Source organism: Scyliorhinus torazame, chromosome 20 (assembly GCF_047496885.1).
Source record: "Scyliorhinus torazame isolate Kashiwa2021f chromosome 20, sScyTor2.1, whole genome shotgun sequence".
Classification (NCBI taxonomy): domain Eukaryota; kingdom Metazoa; phylum Chordata; class Chondrichthyes; order Carcharhiniformes; family Scyliorhinidae; genus Scyliorhinus; species Scyliorhinus torazame.
This window is the reverse complement of record NC_092726.1, coordinates 11,904,456-11,924,241: the sequence shown is the minus strand read 5'-3', so window position 1 is coordinate 11,924,241 and position 19,786 is coordinate 11,904,456.

Here is a 19,786-nt window from a genome sequence, read left to right as displayed (position 1 = left end):
ATGTAAGTGGAGACGCATCCGGCCATCACTGTCATGATATTCAAACACACACATCATGATGGACACACTAACAGGCAAATCAGAGTACACAACACCACAACCAATCACAGACAAGAACACCAACCACATAAAAAGCACGAGCACGACACCTGGAGGTCAGTAGGTCTGGGGAGAAGGAAGCATGAAAGAGCTGTTGAAACACCACAAGCAGGGAGCCCCCCACGTGCAGAGTGCAAAGACCAAGTTGTAAATAGCAAGTTTAAATAAACAAGTGTTGTACCATATGCAACTGTGTTGGCTCTTCTGTGTGTTAGAACACCCAACACCACATGGTACAGGAGTGGATCGATACCTGCCTACCAACCTGCCATTCTGGACATGGACCACACCGGCAAACCGCAGCCGATGCAAGTCACGGGGAACCTAGGCACCAACTGGAAGCTCTACAGGCAGCGATTTGACCTGTACATCCGTGCCACCGAAAAACAGAATGTCTCGGATGATTCGAAGATTGCAATGCTCCTCTTCTACGCAGGCCCCCACCCAAATGATGTCTTTAATTCACTGGTGTTCGAGGAAGGCGAAAACCAGGCCAAATATGACACGGTCATCCTCAAAATGGACCAGCACTTTCAAACTGAAGTAAACGAAACTTTCGAAAGATACATCTTTCAGCAACGCCTGCAAGGTAAGGAGGAGCTTTTTCAACCCTTTTTGACGCACCTCCGGATTCTAGCGCAGTCCTGCGGTTACGGCACCACCACAGAGTCCATGATCAGGGACCAGATTGTTTTTGGCGTTGCCTCCAGTGGCCTACGCCAGCAGCTTCTTAAAATAAAGAGCCTCACCTTAGCGTCTGCTGTGGAAGCCTGTGTCCTCCATGAAAATGCGACCTGCCGTTTTGCCCGATTCCAGGCGTCCGAGTTGGCACGGAGGGGGTCCCCAGCCGTCGAATCGGCAAGCCAGGCCGCCCACGACGTTGAACGCATCCAGGCCGTCGATTTCTTCCCGCCCCACGGCCCGGACGACAGCGGCCGCTTCCCGCGCTTTTCGCGGTCTCCCGCGCAGGTGCGCGCCAAGAATAACGGCCACAACGAGGGACGCACTGCGCAGGCGCGCCCACCGCAAGATCGCACTGCGCATGCGCAGTGGCGCAACGAACGCCGTGACGTCATGACGTGCAGCAAGTGTGGAGGTCTACACTTAAAAGGGCAATGTCCTGCAAAATACCAACAGTGCAACAGATGTGCCATGATAGGCCACTACGCAGCCCGCTGTCGTGCGGCTCAACCCATGGATCCGGCGCATCCTCGACAACCTCGCACACGAGTCAGGACCGTCCAGCCCACGCATCAAGACTTCCAGTTAAGTGATGCAGATGACCAGGATGACTTCAGAGTTGCCGTCATTGATGTCAACAAGGTCAATGCCATCAATCCAGACGATGAGTGGTGTGCCACCCTGACGGTCAACCGATCGCGCGTCGCCTTCCGTCTGGACACCGGCGCATCCGCCAACCTGATTGCTTACTCTGCAGTCCAGGCCATGAAGGTCAAACCACTCATCACACCATCCCGGCTTAAGATGGTTGACTATAACGGGAACGTTATCCCGTCCGTAGGATCTTGCCAGCTACAGGTGACTCACAAGAGGTACACGGCCACACTCCCCTTCGAAGTTGTGGGCTCATCAAAGGACTCGTTACTGGGCGCACAAGCGTGTAAGGTCCTTCACCTGGTACAGCGCATCATGTCTCTCTCTCCAGATGAGATATCCGACTTCCCGGATGCTGAGTTCCACGCGAATCTCCATTCCCTCCTCGCTCACAACCAGGAGGTTTTTGAAGGCATGGGGACATTGCCACACACGTACAAGATTCGACTCAGACCGGACGCCATCCCTGTCGTTCACGCACCTCGCAGGGTTCCTGCGCCTCTCAAAGACCGCCTCAAGGCACAACTGCAGATTCTTCAGGACCAAGGGGTCCTATCCAAGGTCACGGAGCCCACGCCATGGGTCAGCTCCATGGTCTGTGTAAAGAAGCCCTCTGGCGAGCTCCGTATATGTATAGATCCAAAAGATCTGAACAACAACATCATGCGGGAACACTATCCCATCCCAAAACGAGAAGACCTCACCAGCGAGATGGCGCGAGCCAACATATTCACTAAATTGGATGCGTCCAAAGGATTCTGGCAGATCCAACTGGACCCGGCCAGCCGAAGACTATGCACATTCAACACCCCTTTTGGCAGATTCTGCTACAACCGGATGCCATTCGGCATCATTTCGGCATCTGAAGTATTCCACCGCATTATGGAGCAGATGATGGAAGGCATCGAAGGGGTACGTGTATATGTGGACGATATCATCATTTGGTCCACCACTCCGCAGGAACACATGCATCGTCTTCGACGTGTCTTCACCCGCATACGGCAAAATGGCCTGCGTCTCAACCGTGCGAAGTGTGCTTTCGGCCAGACGGAGCTGAAATTCCTCGGGGACCACATCTCAAGGTCCGGGGTCCGTCCCGATGCAGACAAGGTTAGCGCCATCACAGCCATGCCACGACCGGCTGACAAGAAGGCTGTCTTAAGATTCCTGGGCATGGTCAACTTCCTTGGGAAGTTCATTCCCAACCTGGCTTCTCATACAACAAACATGCGCCATCTCGTAAAAAAATCGACGGAATTCAACTGGCACCAGTCGCATCAGCAGGAATGGGAGGAGCTCAAGCACAAACTGGTCACGGCACCAGTGCTGGCCTTCTTTGACGCGACTCGCCCTACAAAGATCTCAACAGACGCCAGCCAATCTGGTATTGGAGCGGTACTCCTGCAAAAAGACAGCACGTCATCATGGGCCCCGGTTGCGTATGCCTCACGAGCCATGACCCCTACCGAACAGCGCTACGCGCAAATCGAAAAAGAATGCCTGGGCTTGTTAACTGGACTGGACAAGTTCCACGACTATGTGTATGGCCTGCCACGATTCACGGTCGAAACTGACCACCGCCCCCTGGTCAACATCATTAACAAAGACCTGAACGACATGACTCCTCGCCTCCAGCGCATCTTACTCAAACTCAGGAGGTACGATTTTGAACTGATCTACACTCCGGGGAAGGAACTCATAGTGGCGGACACTCTTTCCCGAGCAGTGAGCACACCACCAGATGCGGAGGGGTTCGTGCGTCAAATTGAGGCACACGTGACTCTGACAGCAGCAAATATGCCAGCTGATGATCCTTGTCTGGCCCACATACGCGCAGAGACGGCGACTGACCCTCTGCTGCAGCGAGTGATGCGCCACATGACGGAAGGGTGGCTAAAAGGGCAGTGCCCCCAGTTTTACAATGTGCGAGATGATCTCACCAATATAGACGGGGTCCTTATGAAATCGCATAGGATCGTCATTCCACACAGTGTGCGCCAGATGATTCTTCGTCAACTACACGAAGGCCACTTGGGTGTCGAAAAATGCAGACGAAGGGCCCGGGCGGCGGTATATTGGCCGGGTATTAATGAAGACATAGCCAACATGGTGCTCAACTGCACAACCTGTCAGAGGTTTCAGCCGGCGCAACCTCCGGAAACACTTCTACCACACGAGATGGTGACGTCCCCCTGGGCGAAGGTGGGTGTTGACCTATTTCACGCGCTCGGCAGAGATTACATTGTTATTATAGACTACTTCTCAAACTACCCGGAAGTCATGCCTCTCCATGATCTGACGTCGTCCGCAGTCATTGGGGCCTGCAAGGAAACGTTTGCTCGCCATGGCATTCCAAGGACTGTCATGTCAGACAATGGACCTTGTTTTGCCAGCCGTGAATGGTCGTCCTTTGCCGCAGCATATGGTTTCACTCATGTGACATCCAGCCCTCTGCATCCACAATCGAACGGGAAGGCTGAAAAGGGTGTCCACATCGCAAAGCGGCTCCTGTGCAAGGCGGCTGATGCCGGATCGGACTTTAACCTTGCCTTGCTGGCCTATCGATCGGCCCCGTTATCCACGGGCCTCTCGCCAGCGCAGCTACTAATGGGTCGCTCCCTCAGGACGACGGTACCTTCCGTCCTGGCACCGACAACAGACCATGAGGCGGTTCTTCGGGACATGCAACTGCAGCGTGATCGCCAGAAAGGTCGGTACGACACACGAGCGACGGACCTGCCCCCCCTGTCCTCCGGAGACAAAGTACGCGTCCATCAACCGTATGGTGGCTGGTCAGCACCGGCCGAAGTCCTCCGACAAGTGGCTCCCCGCTCGTTCCTGGTTCGCATGCCGGATGGTTCCGTGCGTCGCCGCAATCGGCGCGCCCTTCGCCGACTTCCACGTTCACAGCCACACAACACGCCAGATCCTCAACAGGCTTCCGAGGATGACTTTGTGGAGCTGCCGCACATCACGCCCTTTCCATCGCCACCCATGGCCATGCCTGCACAGCAGCCGGTGGTTCTTGATCCACCCTTAAGGCGGTCAACCCGAATTCGTCGCAAACCCATTAGAATGGACTTATAATACAGTTCATATGTTTAATAAGTTGGACAATTTTACATGATAACCTGTTGTTGTTTATCGTTCCAGATGTCGTCTGACTGGACAACTGTTCAAAATTTTTTTTCTTCTTCTCTCGTTCGCATTTCTGTTATGTTATGGTACAACTGGATTCATGTGACGCACTCGACATCGCCCCATGTACATAGTTCCGTCATAGACACATGCTGCACACGACACACACACACTCTTAGATGCACTCACGTCACGATCATATTTATTACCACGTAGGCACATATCTTTGTAAAAAGGGGGGATGTCATGATATTCAAACACACACATCATGATGGACACACTAACAGGCAAATCAGAGTACACAACACCACAACCAATCACAGACAAGAACACCAACCACATAAAAAGCACGAGCACGACACCTGGAGGTCAGTAGGTCTGGGGAGAAGGAAGCATGAAAGAGCTGTTGAAACACCACAAGCAGGGAGCCCCCCACGTGCAGAGTGCAAAGACCAAGTTGTAAATAGCAAGTTTAAATAAACAAGTGTTGTACCATATGCAACTGTGTTGGCTCTTCTGTGTGTTAGAACACCCAACACCACAATCACCAGATGGTTGTAGGAGATGGTAGTAAGACATACAGATGAACCGGGGCTGGTTTAGCACAGTGGGCTAATCAGCTGGCTTGTAATGCAGAACAATGCCAGCAGCGCGGGTTCAATTCCAGTACCGGCCTCCCCGAACAGGCGTCGGAATGTGGCGACTAGAGGCTTTTCACAGTAACTTCATTGAAGCCTACTTGTGACAATCAGCTATTATTATTGTGTGTAGTTCCAGAGGAGTACAAAGAAACTCCATGATAATTTGCTCTGTAACAGGTGACTATTTTACCACTTGTGATTGAATAAAAGTCCTAGTTTGGACAAGTCTACGTGTTTGGTGGATTCCTCAGCAAGGTAGCGAAGACCAAACACAACACTGTCAACCGGCACCTACTCAGCAATAACCTGCACAACTGTACGCAGGACCACTAAGCTCCCGACCTCATTTTAACCTTGGTCCAAACATAGGCAAAAGAACTGTACTCCCGGGATGAGGTGAGAGTGACTGCCCTTAACATCAAGGCAGCATTTAACTGAGTGTGCATCAAGGTGCCCGAGCAAATCTGAGGTCAGTTGGAATCAGGAGGGAAAGCTCTCCACTGGTTGGAATGATACCTGACACAAAGGACGATGGTTGTGGTTATTGAAAGTTAATCATCTCAGCTCCAGGACATCGCTGCAGGAGTTCCACAGGGTAGTTTCTTGGGCCCAATCATCTTCAGCAGCTTTATCAATGATCTTCCCTCCATCATAAGGTCAGAAGTGGGGATGTTCGTTGATGAAAATTGTTCAGCACCATTCGCGACTTTTCAGATACTGTCCATACGCATCAAGACCTGGACAACATGTCTTGCTAAGTGGCAATTAACATTCATACCACACGGGCTTCCGGGTGCGGCTATGCAGAGCTAGGTCGCACATTCGGTAGCTCCCGCTTGGAACGGACTTTTGGGCTCTTTTACAGGGCCCCCACGGCATTTGTTTGACATTTCCCAGTGTGGGAAGAAGACTGCAACATTCCCCTGACAGTGTCCCCCAGGAATGTTATGTCTTTTGGCTACCAGACCCGGCAGAAACAGTAAAAGATTTGGCTACAACAGGATAAACAGGGCCTCTTCCAGCATGCAGGTGGGGGAAGGGCAAGCTTAAAGCTGCAAACTGACCTGAGGGCCTTTATCAAAAGTGAATTCTAACAGCAATGGGAACAACTGTGAAAAGATCTCACCAAGGCCACTGAAGAAGCGGGGACGAGGCTTCCGGTGGCGGCCATGGAGGAGTAGGTCACGCATTCGGCAGCTCCCGTCTGGAACAGACTCTTAGACCTTTCCAGGAGTTTCCACAGACATTTTGGGGCAGATTGGTGAAGCGAACACTGCCAAAAGTATTCCCTCTCGAGACTTTTGGGCTCTTTTCAGGGCCCCCAAGGGCACTTTTTCGACGTTTCCCGGTGTGGGAAGGAGTTAATAATAGTTCCCCGTCAGTATATGGCTTTAACTAGGAGCGGGGTGACAAAAAAGGTGGTGGTGGACCAGAAGAAGGGAGGGAAGAAGGACAAAATGGCGGCGGGCGGAGACCAGGCAGCGTGGAGGCAGTGGGCGGAGGAGCAACAGGAGGGTATCCAGCGCTGCCTCAGAGAGATTAAAACGGACCTGCTGGAGCCGATGAAGGCTTCTATTGATAAGCTGCTGGAGACACAGACGGCCCAGGGGGTGGCGATCCGAGAGGCTCAACAAAAGATCTCTGACAATGAGGACGAGATCTTAGTCCTGGCGGTAAAGGTGGAGGCGCATGAGGCGCTCCACAAGAAATGGCAGGAGTGGTTCGAGGAGATGGAGAATCGGTCGAGGCGGAAGAATCTGCGGATTCTGGGCCTCCTGGAGGGGCAGGACGTGGGGGCCTATGTGGTCACCATGTTAAACTCGCTGATGGGAGCGGGGTCCTTCCAGGGGCCCCTGGAGCTGGAAGGGACCCATAGAGTGTTGGCGAGGAGGCCCAAGGCTAACGAGCCTCCGCGGGCGGTGCTGGTGCGGTTCCATCGGTTCGTCGATCGGGAGTGTGTGCTCAGGTGGGCCAAGAAGGAGAGGAGCAGCAGGTGGGAGAACGCGGAGGTTCGGATATATCAGGACTGGAGTGCGGAGGTGGCGAAGAGGAGGGCCGGGTACAATCGGGCGAAGGCGGTGCTGCACAGGAGGGGGGTGTACCATATATGTACAGTGGCTGCAAGAGCAGGTCAGTGACTAGGAACCCTGCAGCGAGTAACTCATTTCCTGACTCCACAACGCCAGTCCACCATTTGCAAGGCAGAAGTCAGGAGTGTGATGGAATACTCCTCACTTGCCTGGATGAGTCCAGCTCCCAACAACACTCAAGGAGCTCGACACCACCCAGGACGAAGCAGCCCGCTCACAGCTGGCGGATGGACCTACATCCCACGGGCTGCAGCCATTCAAGAATGTGGCTCCCCAGCATCTTCTCGAGGGTAATAATTCTACCTCTGAATCCCCTCCCAGAGAGCTCCTGATTTTAATGGTCTGACTGGAAGCAGTTTCTCAGTGGAGGACAGGTGCAGGATTGGGATAAACTGACGAACTGAACCAATTAACCTGTTCTTGTGAAGGCATTGTATGCCCCTGCTGACAGCATTCACAGCAGATCTCTGCTTGAGACCAAGAAAGAGAGAGCAGGTTGTACCCACTCCCAGTGCTGCCAGCAGCCCGCAGCAAGACTTGAACGGAGCGAGGCCTGTTGAGGGCAAGTAGGCCAGAGGTGGCCTCCCGCTGAAGAATTCAACCCCAGACTTGGCTCAACTTGTTTCCCTTTCACATCTGACTCAGGAAGCTATAGGTTTCCATCCCTCTGAAGCACATAATCTAGGCTGATAGTCCGCAGTGGTGCTGAAGGAGTGCTGCACTGTCAGAGGTACAACCTCCTGCAACATCATGAGAGAACAACAGATTACCTGATCAATTATCATTGCTGCTTCTGGGGTCTTAGCAGATAATTTCCCTGCAACAGTGAGCACACTTCAAACAAAAACCGAGAAGACTGGACAATCTCAGCAGGGCTGGCAGCACCTGTGGAGAGAGGACAGAAGGGAGCTAACATTGCGAGTCTGGGTGACTCTTCGTCTAAGCTGGAGAGAGCTGCAAATTGGATCAGAGTTATACTGTTGTGGGCAGGGTGTTGGAGAGGGGAGTGCATGCAGAGCAATGGGGCTGGATGGAAGGCCAGCGATACGTGGAGAATGACGAAGATGTCATGAACAGAAAGACAAAGGGAATTTCAATGGGGATGCTCAAGACTAAAAAGGATGCTGACAGTGGCACATTAAGAGGGTAGGCATTAACGGTGAACATGTCCACAAGACAGTCCTTGGCCTGCTGCAATGTTCCAGTGAAGCCCAGCACAAACTGGAGGAACAGCACTGCGAGGCCTGGATAGAGTGGACGTGGAGAGGATGTTTCCACTTGCAGGAAAAACTAGAACCAGAGGACACCATCTCAGACTGAAGGGGCGATCCTTTAAAACAGAGATGAGGAGGAATTTCTTCAGCCAGAGGGTGGTGAACCTGTGGAACTCTTTGCCGCAGAAGACCGTGGAGGCCAAAATCACTGAGTGTCTTTAAGACAGAGTTAGGCAGGTTCTTGATTAATAAGGGGATCGGGGTTATGGGGAGGAGGCAGGAGAATGGGGGTGAGAAAATATCAGCCATGATTGAATGACGGAGCAGACTCAATGGGCCGAGTGGCCTAATTCTGCTCCCATGTCTTATTACGAAGTCTTACAACACCAGGTTAAAGTCCAACAGGTTTGTTTCGATGTCACTAGCTTTCGGAGCGCCGCTCCTTCCTCAGGTGAATGAGGACAGGTGTCATTCACCTGAGGAAGGAGCAGCGCTCCGAAAGCTAGTGACATCGAAACAAACCTGTTGGACTTTAACCTGGTGTTGTAAGACTTCGTACTGTGCTCACCCCAGTCCAACGCCGGCATCTCCACATCATGCCTATGTCTTGTGGTCTCTTCCAATTAGGCACATGACAGCCTTCAGGACTTGGCATTGAGTTCAACAATTTCAGACTGTGGATTCTCTCCTCTGCCTTCACCCCATTTTTAGTTCTATCAATTCATTTGTTCCGTCGATCCGTTTTTCCCTCACCAGTATCCCTCCTCCTTCCACCCCACCTCACTTCAGCCATCTGTTTCCCCCGTTCCCAGTTGTCCTTTGACACACTGCTTATTTTCGCTCTCCCATGAACGCATTCTGATCTCTGAACGTGCCACTATCAGCACCCTTCTTAGCCTTGATGCCTTTGTCTTTCTGTCCACAGCATCTTTGTCAATCTCCAGCTATCGTCCGCCCTCGATGCAGCCCCACTGCTCCACCCCGCCCACCCTCCCCCAACAACAATACAAATCTGATACTATTTTCAGTCCTCTCCAGCTTTGACAAAGAGTTATCTGGACTCGAAACGTTAGCTCCTCTCTCTCTCTCTCTGTCAGACCTGCTGAGATTGTCCAGTATTCCTGTTTCAGGTTCCAGCATCCGCAGTAATTTGCTGTTATCAGCATTCTTCAAAATTGTTTTTAAAGCACTTCTGTACACGCTCAGGTCAGGCAAGGTACTATGTAAAGTTCATTGTATTTTTCTTTCAAACAAAGCAATGAATCAGTACCAAGCCATTACAAGGGTTGTGTGAAGATGAATAATAGGAACACTTATTTTACTGAAAACGGTTGTTCCTTCTTTCAATTTTCATCTCCCTATGTGCTTGTTGTCTTGGCCACGTTCTGCGATTTACTCATTATACTGAAATGCTGCTCAAGTACAGAATGCATGTTCTCTGAAATCCAACTCTTAGCAGGTTCTTGTTATTACTAATGCACTGGCTGGCTGGGGGATTAACTCCGTCTCCAGCGGTCTGTTTTCACCACCCGATCATAGTTATAATTGCTTGTTTTTTGAGTTGAAGCCCTTGCTAAGTATTTTGTAGGAGCTGCAGCTGGGAAATGTCCTTTCATGTTGGCAAGTGATCCAGACTGAAAATCTTTCTTGCAGGTCACATTTCTATTGATTTTCCACCTCCTTTGTTTCCTTCATCAGGAAACCCGTGCATGCCAGCTACAGCCTGGCCTTGTTTACAAAGTCTTGACATTCAGTCGGTGAAGACCGTTGCTGCCGTGGCCAGCCTCCTCTTCCTTGGCTCACCTGTTGCTCAAACCCTCATCATGCCTTTTGGGGTGGAATCCGCCCCCCCCCCCCCCCCCCCCGGCACGCCGGCGAGGTTTTCCATTCCCGCCGAAGTTGATTGACTCTCAAGCGACTTGCCGCCCCTCGCTGCCCCGCCCCACTGCCATTGGGAGGGTGGGGGGGTGGCGTCGAATTCCGCCCATTGTTGCCCCTCAACTTGATCATTCCACCGCACGCTTGGCTGGCCTCCCCTTCCCAGTCTTCCACCCCATCCCCGGCTGCGGTTCACCCCACACCGCATTCTCACCGTCCCCCTGTTCAGCCCCCGCCCGTTGGTTTGCTGACCGACACTGACCACCTGACTGAGCAACACCTCTGTTTAACGTTCCCATCCTTGCTTTCAAATTCCTCCCTCTATCTCCTTAAACGTCCCGAGCCCCACAAAACCTCAAAACCACCTCTCGCTGTGCTGATGCGGCGTCTTTTTACATAATACAATGTTCGTCGACGCTTCACAGCGACATTCTTTCCCCGTAAGCCAATGACACCAAGCTGCAGGAGGAGACTCATGGCAGGCGGTCACAAGCTTGGTCAACGGAGGTGGCTTCAAGGAATGGATCTTGAGGAACAAGAGCCAGGTGAAGATCCAGAAAAGCCAAGAGAGTGAAGGTCTGGTGAGCAATGATAAGACAATAAGACTGATATGTTTCTCATCCGCATTCTCCTGCCTTCTCCCCATAATCTCTGATCCTCTTATTAATCAACAACCTATCTATCTCTGTCTTAAAGACACTCAGTGATTTGGCCTCCACAAACTTCTGCGGCAAAGAATTCCACAGATTCACCACCCTCTGGCTGAAGAAATTTCTCCTCATCTCTGTTTTAAACGATCGTCCCTTTAGTCTAAAGCTGTGCCCTCGGGTTCTAGTTTTTCCTATGAGTGGAAACATCCTCTCCATGTCCACTCTATCCAGGCCTCATAGTATCCTGGGGGTTTCAATAAGATACTCCTCATCCTCCTGAACTCCAACGAGTACAGATCCTCATACGACAAGCTCTTCATTCCAGGGATCATTCTTGTGAACCTCCTCTGGACCCTTTCCAAGGCCCACATGTCCTTCCTTAGATACGGGGCCCAAAACTGCTCACAATACTCCAAATGGGGTCTGACCAGAGCCTTATACAGCCTCAGAAGTACATCCCGGGTCTTGTACTCTCGCCCTTTCGACATGAATGCTAACATTGCATTTGCCTTCCGTGTTGACCGTAACCTGATGGAACGTTTAAAGTTGGCAATGCATTAGAGGGGGAATGCAGATATTTAGGTTGATTGTGAGGGTGGAGGAGGCGACAGAGATAAGGGGGGTGAAGATAAGGGGGGGGGGGGGGGTCGAGTCCATGGAGAGGTCTGAAAGTCTCCAGTCAGTCCCCAATCCTGGTGGCAACCCGGAATCTGAAAAAAACGCAATTAATCCGTGTGTGCTTCAGCTGATGCTGAATCCTGAGATGGGAGGTTTATGGGCCTGGTGAAAAGCAGAGGGGGGAGGGGGCTCTCCTGTGAATCTCCAACCTTGACATCATTTGCAAAGAAAAGCCAGCCTATTGTGGATTGCACTGCCCCAGAGAGCGGGAGGTCAGCTCGCGTTGGTCTGCACGCACAGCTGGTTGGAAGCTTTTTTTGTTGCAACCGGTGTTGTGCATTTCATGAACCCAAGGCAAAAGAAAAGAAGCCGGAGGGCAGAAAGGCGATTATGCAGCAGGTTTGTTTGCAAGGGAGAGATATTGTTGCAGGGTGTCGGATATTCCAAAATAATTCTCAAATAAATGCCTGTGCGAAGAAGGCTGAAGGGCGGTGGGCTGCAGAAGCAGAGATTGCGAGGGGAGGGGGGCAGGTGGCGGGGATCCGCTGATTGAGAGAGTCCCCTGGATGAGGCAGGACGTCTCCTGAATCTTCACAGGAACATGTCCCGGGGTTCGTTACCAAAAGCCTCCGGCTCGTCCCATCACGAAGCAGCTCCGAGAATTGGTGAAGTCGGCAGCTCGGAGGAGGCTCCCAGACAAGGGCTTGAAGGTGTTCGAGTGAATGGTGAGATTGTCACACCGCGTGTGGGGATGTGAGGAAGGGGCGGGGGGGAGGCGCGCCGAGGACGGGGCTTCAGGTAGACCAGAGCAGCCGGGATGAGCGAGGGCAAGGCCGGGAAGGCGAGAAAAGCAGGAGTTGAGGGTAGTTGTGTGTGCTGGTGAAGAATGAGAGATGTTGGCACCCATCCGGAAACCGAGGGCAGCGTTTGCTGGTTGAACCCATCTTGGGGGCAACCAGGAATCTTCCAAAATAGCGTTCATATGTGTGACTGCTGAATCCTGAGATGGGAATTCAGCTTTCCTGGCCGTCTGGGGCCCCCAAAGTGGTTTGCTGGACATTTGCCCAACCCTCTGCTATCTCCATCCCATATTGATAATTCCCCCTCATAAATCTTGGTGAGTGGGATCTGGAGGTGGGGGCTTCTTGACAGACACCCACTGAGCCACAGTCCAGCCAGTTAGCATTTTCCGACAGCGGCCCATCCATCCTGTAAAAGGGAAGACAGCATGTGAGGTCGTTCACTGCTCCTGAAAATAAATCAGGCCTCTTCCCTTCTCCCCGCCTGTGGATGCTTCAGAGCGAGGGAGAGATCAAATATCCCTTCTGTCTCTTTACTACAGTTGGCGGAGCCTGGCATTTTGCCCTTGAATTTACGATTGTAACTTATTCAGCAGCCCTTCTGGTCCGTCGCAGTGTTGGGAAAAGCGATGCTCTTGTTTTGAATTTGGGAAGCAGTGTGGGGGGGGGGGGGGTCGGGGGGAGGGGGCATGCAGGGGTGGGGACTGGGCGGCATGGTGGTACAGTGGTTAGCACTGCTGCTGCACAGCGCCAGGGTCCCGGGATCGATTCCGCTTTCTCCCCGTGTCTGCGTGGGTTTCCTCCGGGTGCTCCGGTTTCCTCCCACAAGTCTCGAAAGACGTTCTTGTGAGGTGAATTGGACATTCTGAATTCTCCCTCTGTGTACCCGAACAGGCGCCGGAGTGTGGCGACTGGGGTCTTTTCACAGTAACTTCATTGCAGTGTTAATGTAAGCCTGCTTGTGACAATAAAGATTATTAAATGCGTGTGATATGAGAGTGTACGCCTCTTCCCATGGCTCCTCCTCCCTTTACAAGTGGCCATGCCTCTGTTAAGTGCTGGCAGGTTTAGATTGGATACGAAGGGAGGAGGAGTGACCCAATCCGCCCCTCGATCATGGTTGATCTGATTCTAACCTCGCCTCCACATTCCCCACCTACCCTTCTATAAACTTCCCCCTTGTTACGCGAGGACCAATCGAGCTCTGCCTTGCAAACATTCCAAGATTCTGCCTCCGTCGTCGTTTTGGGAAGAGAGTTCCTGAGACCTCTTGAGAGGAGGGAAAAGTATTCTCCTCAGCTCTGCCTTGAACGAGCCAACCCGCGATTGAGTTTGGGTTCTCTCACTCACCTGCAGCAGGGGCTCTCTGGGTACTCACCGCGAGTAGGAATTCTCTCTGGTCTTCTCTTCTCTTCTCTGATCCGCAGGCACTGAAACCGGTTGCAAAAACCTCTACCGGCATTCTAACTGGTCCAACGGAGGCAGGTTAACAGATGGGAGGTTCTCCGAGCTCTTGCGTGGCTTACCCAGATGTGCCCTTCTGCAGCCAAACTGTCAGGGGCGCCGGGGACATCAAATGGCTTTCCGCCTTAGAGGTCAAGCTACAACAGTTAGCTTGCGCTTGTGAATTTGGTGGGGGGGGGGGGGGGGGGGGGCGATGGAACTTGCAAAGTGAAGAATGGATGAAGGCCCTGCCTGGGAACACATTTGAACCTTTCAACTTGAACTTTGGAGGTATTGATAGATTCAGACATTGAAATGAAATGAAAATCACTTATTGTCACAAGTAGGCTTCAAATGAAGTTACTGTAAAAAAAAAAACTCGTTGCCACATTCCGGCGCCTGTTCGGGGAGGCTGGTACGGGAATTGAACCGTGCTGCTGGCCTGCCTTGCTTGTGACACATTAACGAATAGATTAATTGACCTGTCACCTCGGTTTGCCAGCAGACAAGTGACTCGGCGTCGTATAACCGCATCTGATCGCTGCACCCACACCCTGCTCGGCAACAGACAAGTGATGCTTGTGGCGCGGACTGAATGGTAAGTTGCATTTTATGTCTCGGGGTTTACGTTGGTTGGAAACATATAAACATTTGGGCTCACTATTGCCGGGGAGTGCCGTGCGGAGGAATGAACAGCTTCTGTTTCAGGCACTGCTCCGCCTACCACAACATCCGCCAATGTGGGGGCTGGAAAGAACCAGTCCCTGTGCACCATCAATGACAGATCTAAAGTGAATCTCCCTCTGTTGCGCCCAACAATGCTCTCTGATAATTGGATCCCAAGCGTAGGTGCTGCAGTAGGAAAGTAGACACCAGTCCTTTTCTTGACAGTAGGTTTGTTTACAGCGTGCACCATTGTCTGCCCCCGACCAACAAACTGCACACCGTTCCGGCAGTCACCCGTTATAATCTTTTGGGTGCATCAATAAAAATAAATCACTTAACACCCAACAAATAACCCAACTGAACCAGCCAAATAGCCCCCTTAAAGGGAAGTCTCTCTTTCAATGCCCCAAGTGAGTCAATGAACAATCCCATTCACCTGTGTGTCTTAACAATATAGTTAGTTGACAGACCACTCACGTTTCTGTGCTCCATACCCTCCACGGCCACACTCACAAGTCAACCTGTTCGCGTGTGTGTCCCGGCCCTGGTTCAGTTGGTGGCGCCCTGGCTTTGGAGTCGCAAGGTTTCCGGTTCAAACCCCACTCCGGGCCTTGAGCACAGAAGATACTGTGCCCCAGTGTGGTAATCAGGGGGCACCGCCCTGTCAGAGGTGCTGTCCTTTGGAGGTGAAAGCAAACCGAGGCACGATCTGTCTGCTCGGTTGGACGTAAAAGATCATTGGCACATGGCTGTTTATGGGAGCTTGCTGTGTGCAAATCGGCTGCCAGGTTTCCAACGTTAAAACAGTGAGTACACGACAACGCGTTTCATTTGCCGCAAACCATTTTGTGGCGCGCGGTCATGGAAGTGCTTTATAAGTCAAAGTCTTCCCCACTTCTCATGATGTGGGACGTGTTTGGTGCCAAATATCTGGTTGCTTCTGTTCTCTGCGCTTAAGGATCCGCGCAACAAGATCGACAACGATCCAAACTGATTTTTACAAGGGTCTCCTGAAGGCCTGAGCTGGGATTTGAATGCAGGCTCCGGAGATGAAAGTTGCTTGTGCAGGAGCTGTCATGAGTGGGATAGTGTGGCCCCTTTAAGAGATGATCCTTTTAAGCCCACGCGACCCGCCCGGTACCTATGGGGACGGAACACGCGAACCTGGAGCTAGTGGGTGCCAGGGTGCAAAGCCGGGTACTGAGGAACCAGCAAGTTAAACCCTGGAGTGGGTGGGAACTAGATCTGTATTAGTGCTCTGCTCGGACATAAATATAGTTTCCCAGTTTATTCATAAATGACTGCTGTGATTCAACTCTCGTTAGAGCCCTTCCTTTTGCGTCCCTCTGTCCCCCTTTTGTTTTATTTTATTATTTTCAGTCTGTGGACTCGTAACCAGAATGCGCCTTTTAAGCAGTGGATTTAAGTTGAGGCAGCCGTTAGTCAGCTCAGCGCATACCAGGTGTTATAACCTGCCTACTTACCATTGGCTGGGGACTAATGACAATCCCACAATTCTGTGGGAGTATGAGCTTCCCCAATGAGGAAGTTGCTGCTGCTGTTATATATATATATGTTATTGTAAATAAATGTTATTACTTTGTATCCTTAAAACTCGTGCAGGATTTTTCGTGGCCCTCACAAAACTGGCAACAAAGACGGGATCCTCTTGTGGGGGACGCGTGTGATTGTCCCGGAAAAAGGCCAGGAGCTGATACTAGTAGCAGACTTGCACAATGGGCATCCAGGTGTGACCAAAATGAAAATGTTGGCCCGGAGTTACGTCTGGTGGCCGGGCCTCGACGCCGACATTGAGAAGGTGGCCCAAAACGGCTCCATTTGCCAGGAGCATCAGAAGCTTCCGCCGGCCGCGCCCCTACATCACTAGGAGTGGCCAGGGCGGCCTTGGGCACGCTTGCATGCAGATTTCGCAGGCCCTTTTCAAGGATCCATGTTCCTTCTATTAATTGACGCTCAGTCTAAATGGCTAGAGGTGCATAAGATGCAGGGGACAACGTCCTGCGCAACAATTGAAAAGATGCGTTTGTCGTTTAGTACGCTTGGCCTCCCCGAGGTGCTGGTCACGGATAACGGCACTTCATTCACGAGCGAGGAGTTTGCGAGGTTCACGAAGGTGAACGGCAAATGCCATATCCGCACTGCCCCTTACCACCCGGCTTCAAATGGGTTGGCAGAGCGCGCAGTGCAGACATTCAAAAGAGGCCTAAAGAAGCAGTCTTCCGGATCAATTGTCACGAGACTGGCTCACTTTTTGTTTACGTATAGGACCACCCCCCATGCGGTGACTGGGGTAGCTCCCGCAGAACTCCGAATGGGCCGGAGACTTCGCACCCGCCTTAGTATGGTTTTCCCGGACATTGGCGCAAAAGTACACCACACACAAGAACTGCAGGGACAGGGATTTTCTCGGCATCGGCCGATTCGGCAGTTTGCGCCCGGTGACCCAGTGTTCGTTCGGAATTTTGCTGGTGGTGCCCAATGGGTTCCTGGTGTAATCTTTTGCCAAACGGGCCCTATATCTTACCAGGTGCAAGCCCAGGGTCGTCTCCAGCGCAAACATGTAGACCACGTTCAGTCCAGAACACTATCCCCTCAAAAGATTCCCCGCCCCCGGAGCTCATTTCTACAGCCGCAGAGACCAGAGACAAGCAAAGATAGTCCTCACAATCTTTCACTGGTGCCTCACTCGAAGCTTCCGCAGGTCGTTACAGAACCGAATGGAGATAGAGATGCTGACATGACGGAGGCAGCAGACTCTGACTCCGAGATGGAGACACAGGATGCATCAGAGGGGGAATCCTCAGGTCCACGGGCCGTGGATGTACAACCATTGCGCCGTTCATCACGGAAGCGCCAGTCTCCGTCTCGTTACACGCCGCCTGATCCAGCGCCGCGTGCAAATGGTGTCCGGCCTGCGGCAAAACGAGTCCGACGCCCTCCTTCGCCAGGGTCTTCGGTGGATTCCTTGGACTTTGGGGGGGAGGGATGTTATAATCTGCCTACTTACCATTGGCTGGGGATTAATGACAATCCCACAATCCTGTGGGAGTATGAGCTTCCCCAATGAGGGAGGCGGAGAAACCATTAGTAAACTCCTAGTATAAATAAAGCTGGCCAGTTTAGGAACCAGCAGGAAGGAGTGTGCAGCAAGGGAAGTTGCTGCTGTGGGCAGGTTGTTTCCACTGGTGGGTGAAAGCAGAACTAGGGGACATAGCCTCAAAATAAGGGGAAGTAGATTTAGGACTGAGTTTAGGAGGAACTTCTTCACCCAATGCGTTGTGAATCTATGGAATTCCTTGCCCAGTGAAGCAGTAGAGGCTCCTTCATTAAATGTTTTTAAGATAAAGATAGACAGTTTTTTGAAGAATAAAGGGATTAAGGGTTATGGTGTTCGGGCCGGAAAGTGGAGCTGAGTCCACAAAAGCTCAGCCATGATATCATTGAATGGCGGAGCAGGCTCGAGGGGCCTACTCCTGCTCCTAGTTCTTATGTTCTTATGTTATATATATATATATATATATATGTTATTGTAAATAAATGTTATTACTTTGCATCCTTAAAACTCGTGCTGGATTCTTCGTGGCCCTCACAAAACCAGAGTTTGTTTGTTTTTTGGGAGAGGGGAATACGGACTCGACGGTGCTGAGGGAATCGTCAGAACCAGGTTTGTAGGAAGTAGGTCTGATTGGCTGGCAACCTGTGGGTTGGCCAGGGACAGAGTTCTGGCTGACAACAGTCCAGTGATTGGTTCCTGTGGGATGCTTCTGCGCGAGCTGGGCAGAGGTAATTCGACATTGAACGAAGAAGGAACTCTCGGCCTCTCTGTTGAAGTAAAGGGCTGCTTTATTGTTCTAGAACCAGTGAGTGACCGGCACATCTTCACGACATATTTGTAATGATCCTTGAAACTAAAATGAGAAAGGTGGCAGCCTTGCCAGAGGCTTAAAAGGAAGAGGCATCAAAGGGAAAGCGTGAACTGCTGAAAGACGTGAACTGAAAACCATTACAGTGCTTCGGAGATCGCTACATCAGTGAAACCAAGACAGAATGGAGTGAACTTAAATATTCAATTAAGTCTTACAACACCAGGTTAAAGCCCAACAGCTTTGTTTCGAATCACTAGCTTTTGGCGCGCAGATCCTTCCTCAGGTGAATGAAGAGGTGGGTTCCAGAAATATATATAGACAAAGTCAAAGATGCAAGACGATACTTTCAATTCCAATCTTTGCAGGTAATTAAGTCTTTACAGTTCCAGACGGAGCAACTAGAAAGAGAGATTATCACGGGTTAAAGAGGTGTGAATGGTCTCAAGCCAGGACAATTGGTAGAATTTTGCAAGCCCAGTCCAGGTGGTGGGGGGTGAATGTAATACGACATGAATCCAAGGTTGAGGCCGCACTCATGCGTGCGGAACTTGGCCATCAGTTTCAGCTTGGTGATTCTGCGTTGCCGCGCGACCGGGCAGCAGGTTAGAACAGTGGTTAGCACAATTGCTTCACAGCTCCAGGGCCCCAGGTTCGATTCCCGGCCTGGGTCACCGCCTGTCCTGCACGTTCTCCCCGTGTGTGCGTGGGTTTCCTCCGGGTGCTCTGGTTTCCTCCTGCAGTCCAAAGATGTGCAGGTTAGGTGGATTGGCCAAGCTAAATTGCCCTTAGTGGGAATAGAGGGGATGGGAATAGAGGGAAAGGGACCCAGGAAATGGAGAAGATTGTAGTTTAGTCGGGCAGCATGGTCGGCACGGACTTGGAGGGCCGAAGGGCCTGTTCTTGTGCGGTACTTTTCTTTGTTCTTAGTGTCCAAAATTGCCCTTAGTGTTGGGTGGGGTTACTGGGTTATGGGGATAGGGTGTAAGTGTGGACCTTGGGTAGGGTGCTCTTTCCAAGAGCCGGTGCAGACTCGATGGGCCGAATGGCCTCCTTCTGCACTGTAAATATGATTCTGAAGGCGGCCTTGGAGAACGCTTACCCGAAGATCAGAGTCTGAATGCCCTGGACTGCTGAAGTGTTCCCCAATGGAAGAGAACATTCCTGCTTGGCCATGAAAGATAATGTTTCGACACAAACCTGTTGGACTTTAACCTGGTGTTGTAAGACCTCTTACTGTGCACTCCAGTCCAACGCCGGCATCTCCACATCACATCTGATTCAGAACAGGTGTGTCATCAGATAACACCAACCACGGTAGGGTGGGATA